Source organism: Caretta caretta, chromosome 4, assembly GCF_965140235.1.
Source record: "Caretta caretta isolate rCarCar2 chromosome 4, rCarCar1.hap1, whole genome shotgun sequence".
NCBI lineage: Eukaryota > Metazoa > Chordata > Testudines > Cheloniidae > Caretta > Caretta caretta.
The window spans coordinates 332,252-344,672 of NC_134209.1; positions in this window are offsets into that span (position 1 = coordinate 332,252).

The window sequence follows — 12,421 nt, forward strand, 5'->3', positions numbered from 1 at the left end:
TCTGGGGCAGAATCCTGGAGCTGAGCGAGATGAGACAGGGATGGTGGCATTACAGAGACAGAGAGGGGACCAAGAAACGCTTCTGGTGAAGGTTTTATAGTGGCGGCATGTTTTGCAGCAGCATCAGCAAGTGCATGACCTTTTGCCACCTCGGTGTCTGCCGCTGAGTGGCCAGTACACTTAACAATTGCCAAGGCAGACGGTAGTAAAACTGCCTACAGGAGGGCGGCAATGTAGGGGCCATTCTTGATAGGGGTACCAGTAGAGGTAAGAAAACCTCGAGCCTGCCAGAGGGTGCCAAAGTCCTGCACAACCCCAAAGGCATTCCGAGAATCAGTAAAAATAGTGGCAGAGAGCCCCTCGGCTAGAAAGCAGGCATGGGTTAGAGCAATCAGTTCAGCCACCTGGGCAGAGGTCACAGAGGGTAAGGGCGCAGCTTCTATGGTCTCAGAGAGAGAGACCACAGCGTACCCTGCAAGGAGGTGGCCTTGGTCATTTCTATAACAGGGCCCATCAGTGAATAATACCAGGTCAGAGTTAGGGAGAGGTACATCTGAAAGGTCGGGGCGCGGGACAGTGACAGTGGAGACAGTTGCAAGGCAGTCATGGGGTTCACCATCACTAGGTAAAGGAAGGAGGGTAGCAGGGTTTAACCGGGAGCAGCGCTTAATAGTGATATGTGAGGCTGAAAGCAGCAGAAGTTCATACCTAGTGAGGCGGGCAGAGGAGAGGTGAGCCGTGTTGCGTTGCAGAAGGAGAGTTTCCACAGAACGGGGAACCATGAGAGTGAGAGGAGAGCGGAGGACAAGGGACTCAGACATCTCGACTAGGCACACTGCAGCAGCTACAGTGCGTAGGCAAGGGGGTAAACCCTGGGCTAGAGGGTGCAAGGTTGCAGAAAAATAAGCCACCGGGCGATTTCTGTCACCGTGCTCCTGAGGAAGAACCCCGAGGGCACAAGCAGATTGTTCGTGACAGAAAGGGGTAAAAGGCTTGTCATAGTTAGGTAACCCTAAGGCAGGGGCAGAGGCTAAATTCTGCTTAAGGGAGATGAAAGCAGCATTTGCTTCAAGTGGCCATGGCATGGGGTTAGGTACAGAGGACCGAGTGAGTTCTTGGAGTGGTTTAGCCAGAGAAGCATATTGGGGAATCCATTGCCTACAGAACCCTGTCATGCCTAAGAATTTTCTGACCTGGTGTGGAGAGCAAGGCTGGGGAAAGCTAAGGATGGCTTGTACCCGGGCTGGAGAGAGTGTACGGGAACCCTGGGAGAGAAGGAAGCCTAGGTATGTGACAGAGGTTTGGCAGAGCTGCAATTTTGTGCGAGAAGCCTTATGACCCTTGTTTGCTAAAGCTGTGAGAAGTGTTAGTGAATCAGTTTCTGAGGCAGACAGAGAGGGGGAGCACAGGAGTAAGTCGTCCACATATTGGATCAGTGTGGACCCTGATGGGAAAACCAGATCAGCGAGATCCCTGGCTAGGGCTTGAGAAAAATAGGATGGACTCTCTGTATACCCCTGGGGAAGGGTAGTCCATGTATATTGCTGACCCTTGTAGGAGAAGGCAAAGAGATACTGGGATTCAGAGTGAACTGGGACAGAGAAGAAAGCGGAGCATAAATCTACAACAGTAAAGTGGGTTGCATTTGGAGGAATAGACGCTAGTATTGTAGCAGGGTTAGGAACTACTGGAAAAGAAGGTATGACAATACGGTTAATAGCTCGAAGGTCTTGAACAAATCGCCACGATTTGCCATCAGCCTTTTGAACTGGGAGGATAGGGGTGTTACAGGGGCTGGAACAAGGGACAATAATTCCTTGTTCTTTTAATGCAGATATAACTGGAGCAATCCCAGCCTCTGCCTCAGGATTCAAAGGATACTGAGACAGGCGAGGCAGAGGTTTGGAATTGTCTACAGTAATCCGAACTGGGTCAGTATTTAATCGGCCCACTTCAGATGGGTGAGATGGCCATAGGGAGGAAGGAACCTGAGAGATTAGGTGCTCTAGGGACGGAGTTAAGGGACAGCAAGGGACCGGAGTGGAGAGGGAAGTTTCAGACAGCAGGGAGGCTACAGAATCACATAAGGAAGACTGAGGGATTTGCAGATAGACACCATCTGGGGAGCAGTAAATAGAACAGCCAAGTTTGCATAGCAAGTCCCGTCCCAGAAGCTTTGCAGGGGTGGAATCAGAGAGGAGGAATGCATGCTCCTCAGAGAGGGGACCGACCTGAACAGACAAAGGTTTTGAGAGGGGGAAAGAGGTGGGGATCCCTGTAATGTCAACAGCAGACACAGATTTTCCAGATCGGGGAACCTCAGGCAAGTCAGTGGTGCGGATTGTAGAAAGAGAAGCACCAGTATGAACAAGGAAAGGGAGAGAGAGATCATTTACAGTCAGGACACATTCTCCAGTAGGGTACAGAGGTAATAAGGGAGCTAAAACTTTGTGAGGTTCCCCAGCATCCCGTCATTGTTGGGGTGAAAAATAGGGTTGGGGATCAGCTGGAGGAAACAGCGGGGGGTTCACTTGATTTCCCATACAATTATTAGGTCGTCTTGGACACTCTTTTTTCCAGTGTCCAGGCTGTTTACAGTAGTTACAAACTCCAGTTAATCCAGCCCCCCACCCCCTTCCGCAACCCCGTCCCTGTCCCCGGTGTGGTCTGCTTAGTCCTGAATAATGCTGTATCTGCAGAACCATTAACTTTTGGGAGGACTGTTCCTCCTTTCCTTTTAAAGTGCAGTGGCAATGCTCTGCTCCTGCCAGCAATTTGTCCATGGTTTCAGTCTCCCATCCCACACTTATTCGTTTGAACTTGCTGCCTGTGGCAGGGAGAAGACCATCAACAAATGCATGTGCCAAGGCCCCCTGCCCATTTACATCGGGCTCTTGTATTCCTGAACGTTGTAGGAAAATATCAGTTAGCCGGGACCTATAGTCGCCTGGGCTTTCTCCTTGCCCTTGCTTACAGCAACGTATTGCTGTCCAGTTTGTTTTAGGAGACCACACTTTGGGAATGGCTTGATGCAGGCACTTCCAAAGAGCCATACACCGGTCTCTGGATGCCGAATCTGGGCCAGTACTTTTTATGGTTGAGTGGCGTGCCTCAGCTGGCCAGTCTGCGGCAGCCAACCATTTTTCATAATAACTGGCAGGAGCTAACAATTTACACAGTTGGAGGAGATCTGTCTCAGAGGGTTCATAGGTTTCCCAGATTAACAGAAACTCCTCAGCAAATTTGACAGAGTTTTCCTGTGGTTTGGGAAAACTTTTAACTATAGATAAAACTTCCGTACGAGTCCAGGGCTTATAATCCCATATGGACTCACTTTCTCCCATCTTAAGGACTCAAAAGGGTGCCACAACAGTTTGATCAGAGTCTCTCATTAACCTCCCATCAGGTTCTCTTTTCCAAGAAGAGATGTCAAGAGAATCTTTGCAGTCTGCTTTGGATTTCTTCTTCATAATATTTTGCAGAGCTGTGAGGCCAATGAGGGTATCTTCTTCACTTTCATTATCTGTAGTCACTGAAGATTTTTCCTTTTCTGATTTCTTATTTGCGCAGGAGTATGGTGGGGGTTGGGTTTGATCCGGATCATTTCACAGGACTGGGCAAAGGGGAGTGCTTGGACTAGTGGTGGGAGAGACTGCATCCAATTGAACTGTTAGTTTTTGGATAGAATTTTTAAGAGAGGTGAGTTTTGACTCAGTCCATCTACGATTTGCCTCTTCCCACCACTGCATGAAGCAGTCTACTTCTCCTCTCTCCAATTTGGTTTTTGGGAGGACGAGTTTGCTTTTTAAAGCATCCACTCAATCCTTGTCCCAAGAACCTAACAGTGGCCACTGTAATTTGGGGTTCTCTAGAGCTAATTTGGACCATTTTTCAAGAAACCTACAAGAGTCCGGACCCCTCCTAAAATACATAAAATAAGCTGGAGTTCCCTTAGGGAACTGTTCTACCTTAGACTTCTGATTGCCCATCCAGGAGGACTTCACACAGCACTCACACAAGAAGGAAATTCGGGCTCAGCAGAGCGGTGCCCGGTGCAACACACAGAAAGGAGCCCACAGGCTACTGCCTCCACTGCCCTTGCTTTCACACCAGGCGTTATACCCAAGGCGTGGTGCGGCTGCAGCTGTGCAGATTCCACTTATTCAGACTGTGGGGACGGGGACCCCTTGGTCAGCCAGTCTCCGGACAGAGATGGCTCCTAGATTCACACACACACCACGGGGAAGACGGAGAGACACAAAGACAAGACAGTCCTCAAACCGGTTAAAGCACAAAAATAATAATTACCTGAGACGTCTGATTCCAGAAGCTGGATCCAAGGACCCCTACCCGAACAGAGTGGGAACCAACAAGTTCAATGGCCTAGACTGCGCTGCTGCTGTGTACCTTTCTGTCTTGTGGAGGATCGCTTGGACTAAGCGTCCAGGCGCCGGCTGCCACGATCGTCCTGCAAGGCAGTCAGGGATCACACAGCCTCAGTGAAGCCGCTTGCCATCTCGGTGGGACCTCCAAATTGTCAAAGTTTGACTCAGACTCACAATTTATCAGACCACTCTGTTTTATTAGCAAAGCTGCTCTGCTAATACATTTAGAAGTGAGCCCCCCGAGTGGGGCTTGTGTCTCTTAATTTATACAGCTTGCTGGAGAACAAGTTACAGAGAAGTTACAGACAAAAGAAGAAAAAGATTTTAGTCACCACCCTTCAAGATCCCTGAGACCAGAAACGTATCTTCAATTGCCTGCCACCCTTAACAATCTCCTTTAACAGCTTCCAGTTAACTTAACTAATTGCCCTTCACACCTTCCATTCTGATGCCTGCTTCTTAGACGTCCTGGCTCTATCTTAATTGCTTCTCCATTCAAAAGCTAACTGTCCCTACGTGTGCTCCCTCAGATACTTTGTAACATGTTTTGGCATGCCCTCTCATATACAATGTATCCAGCATGTCCCCTTATATAATGTTATACTTCCACACGCCTTATATATTATCCATCCAGTCACTGTGCAATGATTATAAGGATTATGCAGTGTGGCACAGGTATCCAGGAAAGGCTTTACATGACACCCTTTGATGATATAGAGATCAGATCCAGGGAATCCTGGGAACCCTATGCACTCCTATGGCCTCTGCCAGTGGGTACCCAAAGGACCCGGGGTCACACCCTCAACTCCCATTGAAGTCAGCCAGAGGTTAGTAACTCTCAGCACTTTGCTGTTTCAGGCCCGAATTTTGAACAGCAGCCAGGAAATATCAGAAACCTCACAAGAGAACCTAATCTTAGTTGATTTTTGAGCCCAAAGAATTTCAAATGAGGCTGGATCTGGAATGGGAAATTCTAGGGTGTAATCCAACCCCAAATGGAACTCCAAACCTTCTGGGGCTTCTTTGTCACCAGGTCCTTTCCTTTCATTTTCAGCCCTCGCCATAAAAATCTTCCTTGTCTGGATTTACATGAGGCTGTAAAGAGCTCTTTCTGACCAGAAAGGCTTCTCCATGAGATACACACACCAAACCTTGTCTTGTCTCTTTTTCTTTTTGGGTTTCTCAGAGCAAGTTTTCTTCTGAGTGGCAAATAGAAAAAAAAAAATCCTTTAGACGTCCCCCAGTGATGCATTCGCACCATTAGCAGGCTGGGTTTCTGGTTAAGTTTTGTGTTGTTCCCAGGGGTAATACAGAGGGATTTATAACGAGAGCTGGTTGAACAATAGTAAGGCCATTTCACAAAACAAGTGGGATTTTTTTGTTTTCTTGATTTTTCAACATACAAATGAAAAGTGAAAACACAAAAATATTTTGCTTTTCAAAATAAAAAATGACCATTATTCAATTCTTTGTTTTCCCCATTTCCTTCCCTTTATCCCTCATCCCCGTGCTTTTTTCGCCCTCTTCCACTTTGTGATTGAAAGGGGGGGGGGGGGGGGAGGGAAGGAGACAAACAGCAAAGTAACTGGAAAAAAAAACAAAAAAATCAGCTTCAGTTTCAAAAAAGTAAACATTTTCTATTTGGGTTGGGGTTATTTTGTTTTGGGGTTTTTTTGTGTTTAAAAAAAAAAGAACCCTGAAAAATTTGAAAATGTCCCATGAAAATAAAAACGCCATTTTTAATTGAACAAAAGTTGCAAATGAAATGGTGTGACCAGCTCTGCTTATAATGAATAATTTATCATTAATTTTTTCCCCAGATGATACATTTGGAGGGGGAAGGGAGGACTGTGACAATACATCTGAAAGCCATCCTCTACCTGAAGCAGCATGTGTTCCCACCGTGCATGGTCCAGGGAATTCTCTGTGTTTCCTATAAAGCAGGAGGCAAAAGAATAATGTCACCTAGATTAGCAAGAAGAGTCATCCCAGGTATCTCCTTTGCAATCAGTCCTTCTAAAACTCCTGGTCTGCCAAGCTGTAACATACCTGGGCTTTCAAGGCGAAATGGGACTGTACCTATTGGGTTCTGGGAGAGTCACCCCACTCCTGTCCTGAGGGGCTTAAAACAGCCTTGGGCGAGGGCTGTAGGAGGGAAAGAGGTGAGAGGTTTTTCGCAGGAGTGGGTGGGTGAGATTCTGTGGCCTGCGTTATGCAGGAGGTCAGACTAGATGATCATAATGGTCCCTTCTGACCTTGATATCTATGAATCTATGAAAGGGATTAACAACAGCTGGGCTGATGAGGAAAGCAGCCACAGCTGTAGCCAGGGTAATCAGGGCCCAGCTGGCCCTTATAAGAGGGCCATGGGCCACTAGGAGAAGGTCTTTCTCTCTAGTTTTGAAGGGAGCAGGCCCTGCCTGCAGAAAGGGTACTGGGAATGAGGGCAGGCTGGGGAAAGGCCAGAGGAGCAGGGAAGCTCTAGGCTGGCAACTCCCCAGGTTATCGGGCCTGGTCCAAGGCCCATAGGGGTACTGGGTTGCAGGGAAAGGCAGCAGACCCAAACCCCCTTGCCTGGGGTGACTGGCTCTTACACTGCAATCTGCCCCAGGGTGCAGGGGCTTGATGATGATGATGGGCAGTAGCCCAGACTGAGGCAAGGTGGGGATTAGAGGGTTGGGCGTTCCCCAGAGAAGGGAGACCCATAGAGACTGAGGGGGTACTGCCAGGGGGCAGCACCCTGGGTAAAAAGGGCACCGGGGTCTGAGAGGGACACGGGCCTGCAGAGGGTGCTCTGTGCTGGAAAGAGCTAATTCCCAGAGGGCCAGCAGGAGGCGCTGCAGGGGTGAGCCATTGTGCCGTCACAGGGACCTGCGCCGACGTTCTTTGTTGGACCAACAGCAAGTGTCCTGTCTCAGAGGAGCAGCCATGTCCGCCTGTATCCGCAAAAAGAAAAGGAGGACATGTGGCACCTTAGAGACTAAGAAATTTATTTGAGCGTAAGCTTTCATGAGCTACAGCTCACTTCGTCAGATGTTACGTACCCTGCTGGCATTTTTATTCAGCGTCCGTCAACCCCCCAGGAGTGAGACGCTGAGCACTCTTAATTCCTCTTGACTTGAATGGGAGCTGAGGGTGCTGAGCACCTCACAAAACTGTTCAGCACATCAGAAGGCTGGGTTTAATAGGAATACAAACTTTTCCTGCAGAATCAGAGATTCTGGACTTGATCCGAACTGGCTGTAAATCGGTGTAGCTTCACTGAAGTCAATGGAATTATACTGATTTACATCAGTGAGAATCGGGCCCTGTTTCTGAGTGTCCAGCTCTAACCTAGCCTTCTTTAATCTCGGCACAGTGTCGTGCTGGGGACTCTGTACAGCCGCAGCAAGGAGGGAAGATGCAGCTCAGTTTTTTAAATCTTTTTTGGAATATCAAACCTGCTTGTCCATTGGGGGGTTCGACGTTCATGAGAAACCTATCGGGCTTAGGGTCTGTCCTACTCCACAGAGTCTAGACAGGCGCAGCTACGTCACTGCAGCTCTGCTGGCATAAAGCCGTCGTGTAGACGCAGCCTGCGCTGACTGAAGGGTTTTAACATGGACGTCAATAGATTCATACCGCTGTAAAATGGGTGAAAGACTTTATTAGGCCCACAATACCTAGATTCTCCCTAGGGCGCCCACTTGGCCAACCTAGCTTTTATGGCTCAGGTTTCCTTACAGAAAGACAAACTCTGGGTTTTTTAATCGAATCCCCCTTGAAAGTAAACATGGGGTTTAATTTTCAGAAAAATTCAGTTTGAAAAATCAGACTCTATATGTAACCCCAAAACCTTTCACTAACCTCCAGCTTCATGCGTATTGACCTTCCCAAAAAATAACCTAGCAAAGGTGTGGGGGAAACTGCTGTGAAATTTCCATTCAGCTGAAACCTTCCTGGCCTGATTCTGCCCTGTTTGAATTGGCCTCAGTGGTTCACAGTTATCCAGAGGAAGGAAAAGTGTGGGCCTAGAAGCCCCATTTCAATTCCCCACTGTTCCCACGTACGGCAACAGGAACGGCACAACACACGTCAATACGAAGCTGCATTTTCTGGCTTCCCTTCAATTCTCCATCCACCACGCTCCTCCTAACTAGCACTTTACCTTCAATGTACTGCAGCAGAGATGGGATCTCTACTCCCCACATCACACCCACTGCTGCATGGATAGTTTGGTGCAGGGCCTTTAGTAACCGCAAGGCAGCACATCCGTGTCCTTCTCTTTCATAAGGGGATGAGGCTACTACCTGTCAATGAGAGAGAAAGAACAGGCTAAGTTTTGTCAGCACAATACCAGGTTGTTCCTGAGGGAGGGAATAGTTCAGAGACTCTCATTGTGGAGTCCATCCAAGAGAGTTGTTGCTTCTACTGCAGGGCCTTCCTGAAGAAGAAAGCATTCTAGCTCGTAGGAGGATGCAGAACAGTGTGTCTCAGGAGAGGGTGGAGAGAGAAAGACCCAATCATACACATTCCTCAGCCTAAGTCAAGCATCTAGCTACAAAACCAATTTCTATAGTTAACTGTCCCATTCCACAGAAAACCTATTCTCATGGTCTACTCACCAGGAGTCACGCCAGCAGCCCCTGGGGTGTAGGGAGTTGCACTAGGGAAAGAAACAGAATAGCGTTAATTATGCCAGGCTTTGCAGAGAGTCCTGCTGATGTTCTTCACCTATCCATTTCCAATATGCCCACCAATGTTGAATACAGCTGATAATAATTTGCATTTCCATACTGCTTTCAGTCTGAGCATCTCAAAATGCTCTACAAACATGTATGAATTCCACCTCACAGCACCTCTGTGAGGTTGGCATGAATTACTCCTTCATTTCACAAGTGGGGAAGCTGAGAGAGAAAGATCAAGTGATTTCCCCAAGGTCACATCAGAATTTTGGTGGCGAGCTGGGAACAGAACCCACATTTCCTAGTTCCCTTCCATGGCCGGGTTGTAATCACAAGACCATCCCTCATTCATTTTAGCCTCCTGATTGCAGATGAGAGAACTGGAGCAGACTGAACCTGTTCATTTCATAGTGCCTGGAGAGAAGAAATGAAAGAGTTTCTGTTGTAAACCCCATCCACTGTAGTTGAGGCAGCAGCTGCTTCTCCTTCCTGCTGCCTTTTCTCAGCCAGTTCCCTCAGGCATCTGCAGAGAGGCTTCAAAGTACCCGTGTACTGAGCTGTCACCACAGACCCCAGTAGCCTTGGCCATGACACCTGCAGAGAAGAGCGAGACTGCTCAGTACGGAGCTATTTACGTTCCCCCACCTCCAGTGTCCTGCTGTCTGAATCCCTCCCTGTCACGTAGCTTCTCCTTCGATTCCTCATGGACCCTTCCCTAACCTATCACCTCATCTCTCTCTCCCCATTAGCTCACTCTACCTGTCCGGTGCCCCCTCACTCTGTCTTTTAAAGACACTATTTTGTCTGGTGAGCAACTGGGCTCTCACCCAGAGATGAATCCTCTTTCCCAGCATTAGAGCATTACGGAGATATTTAGATAGTACCATAAGCTTACCCAGAACTTGACAGACCTATATAAGGCACAGTCCCAGCCCCAATATCTGTTCAAATCCAGGATCACCAACTCTACATTTCAGAAGTATTCATGGGGGATCTAAGAGGAAGTTGCACTCAGACAGTGGAAAGAATTAAGAGACAATCTCTGCAACATGATTCCTTCCAGTTAAGTTGCTTTATATCTTTTCTCTAATGTGAACCGCTTACTCCATGATGAAGGGGTCACATCATCCCTGACATGAATTTGACATGCTGATCCTCCATTATGCTGACTGTGCAGAAGGCTTCCTTGTGGAGGGGTACAAGGAACGTAAGGAAGAACGTCCCTATTTCAAGAAGCAGTAGCAAGAGGTCACTTACTTGGGTCATTCCATTGACTGAGGTGTCCAGACATTGCAGGATGTCAATGCACAGGGTTTGGACCGTGCTTTCTTCCTGAACATCCTGGGTGAGAAGTGTTGTACCCTGCTGTGAGATAGCTACATAGAACTTATTCGCTCGGAGTAAGACACTGGCAATAGAACCAGTGGCCTTCTCTTACAAAGCCATCTTGAGCATTGACCTCTGCCTGCTTTTATACTGCACTGGAAGTGCACAAACGTCTGAAGGGAAGAGAATGACAGAAACTCCGAACCGGTGGGTCAGATCCCAGGCTTAGGAAAACCCTAAAATGAAGGGAATGATTCACTGGACACAGAAGAGTTCCCCCAACAGTGATCAATTTCTTAACATTTGAAAAACTGTTTCATCTTTTGATCTCTGAGGAAAAACATTCCGCTTCTGCCCAGGGGAAATAAATATGCAGAACCAGGGGGATCCAATCTCTTTGTTCTGATGCCCCAACCAGCTTGGTCATTCTGTGTGTAGTGAGTGTGATTCTATCAATGGGGCTATGATGAGAAAAAGCAGCCTTCTTTAAGGTGTGTGTGTGTGTGTGTGTGTGTGTGTGTGTGTGTTTGCCACAAGCTCCAACGTTGTAGAAAAGGGGCCAGGCAGAGCTAAGATCTTCAACAGCTTACTGTCAAGTTGAACTGTTTACGTTCATACATATCATGGATTCAGTCTTGGAGCACAAAGTGTCTGGAGCCCGGGGCTGTGTCCATGGATAGAAATATGGATTGAAGATATATTTAAACTAGTCCATGTAGAGTAGAGCATGTAGTGAGTGAAAGATGCAGCAAGCTTTTCCAGGCTCCTGAGACAGTCTGTGATGCAGCCTGCATAACCTGAGTGTTTTGCTGATCGTTTAGGTCTGCTTTGACAGCCGCAGAACTGGGCATCGTTCTGTTTTCTGGAGAGTCTATTTAAAACAAAAAGACGTGCTTCCTTGTACAAGAACATGTCCCTGAAAAATGGTGTTTTCTGACTGTTCAATGATGCGTCAGAGGTTGGAGCCGCACAGATAACTCTGTTGGATGGAAATACCCAGTGTGAGATTCTGGTCTCTGTTACACTAGTATAAACCCAGAGTAACACCACTCAAGTCAGTGGAGTTACCCTGACTTTACGCCAATATAACGGATCCGACTCTGGCTCTGTTCAGTCAGTCCAGCTGTCCTGGAGTCAACACTCCCACTGAAGACAAGGGGAGCAATCAGCAGGCAAGAATGGTAGGACCGAGTCCTAAGTGTTAAGAACTCTCCTTACCAGTTTGCTGGTGGACACACTGAACTCGCTGAAAACATATGCTACCAGATCCCATGCTGCACAATTCTCCACCCTTCCTGAACTGAGCAGCGTCCTGATGAAATGAAGAGCTGCCTTCCTCACCTGCAAGGGTAGAGATTACACACAGGACTTCTTGTTAACCCTTCTGCCTGAAATAGGAGCTAGGATATGATATGGGAGTCTTTATGCTTTTGATTTTGTCTCCTTGGATTAGAAACATGGATACATTTAACACCGGCAGGAGAAGGACATGCCTTCTCTTTTCTGCAGTCTCTCATCTGGATCTGAATGAAAGCTCCACCCAGAAATCCATTCATCCCATAACACTGAAAAAATTGAAATAGTTCACTGTTCCACACGCAATCTTACCGTAGCATTCTGATCACTGAGAGTGGATTTCACTGCCTTCACAATCAGAAGCTTTTTAACTCTTGTCTCAGGCACTGAAAGATAAGGAGAGGTGTACAGTCGTTCCTTGTTCCACACACACTCACTTTCCACATTGGAATTAATCCTGGATTTCAAAGGGCCCTAGTTAAGAATAGTACCAAGCATCTCTCCTCTACAGAATCAGTGCGGAAAACATAGGACCTGATTCTGGTCTCAGTTGCACCAGTGTAAATCTAAAATAATTTCATTTATCTAAATAGTGCCATCCTACTGCCATGATGGAAATATTATAAAGGAGTTTGATAGACTGAGGTGACTGAAGTTAATCTGTGTTTACACTGGCATAGCAGGACTCAGAATCTAGTCTAGAGTGTATAATACTTAGGATTCTCGAGTCAGGAGTATTATTCTATTTTT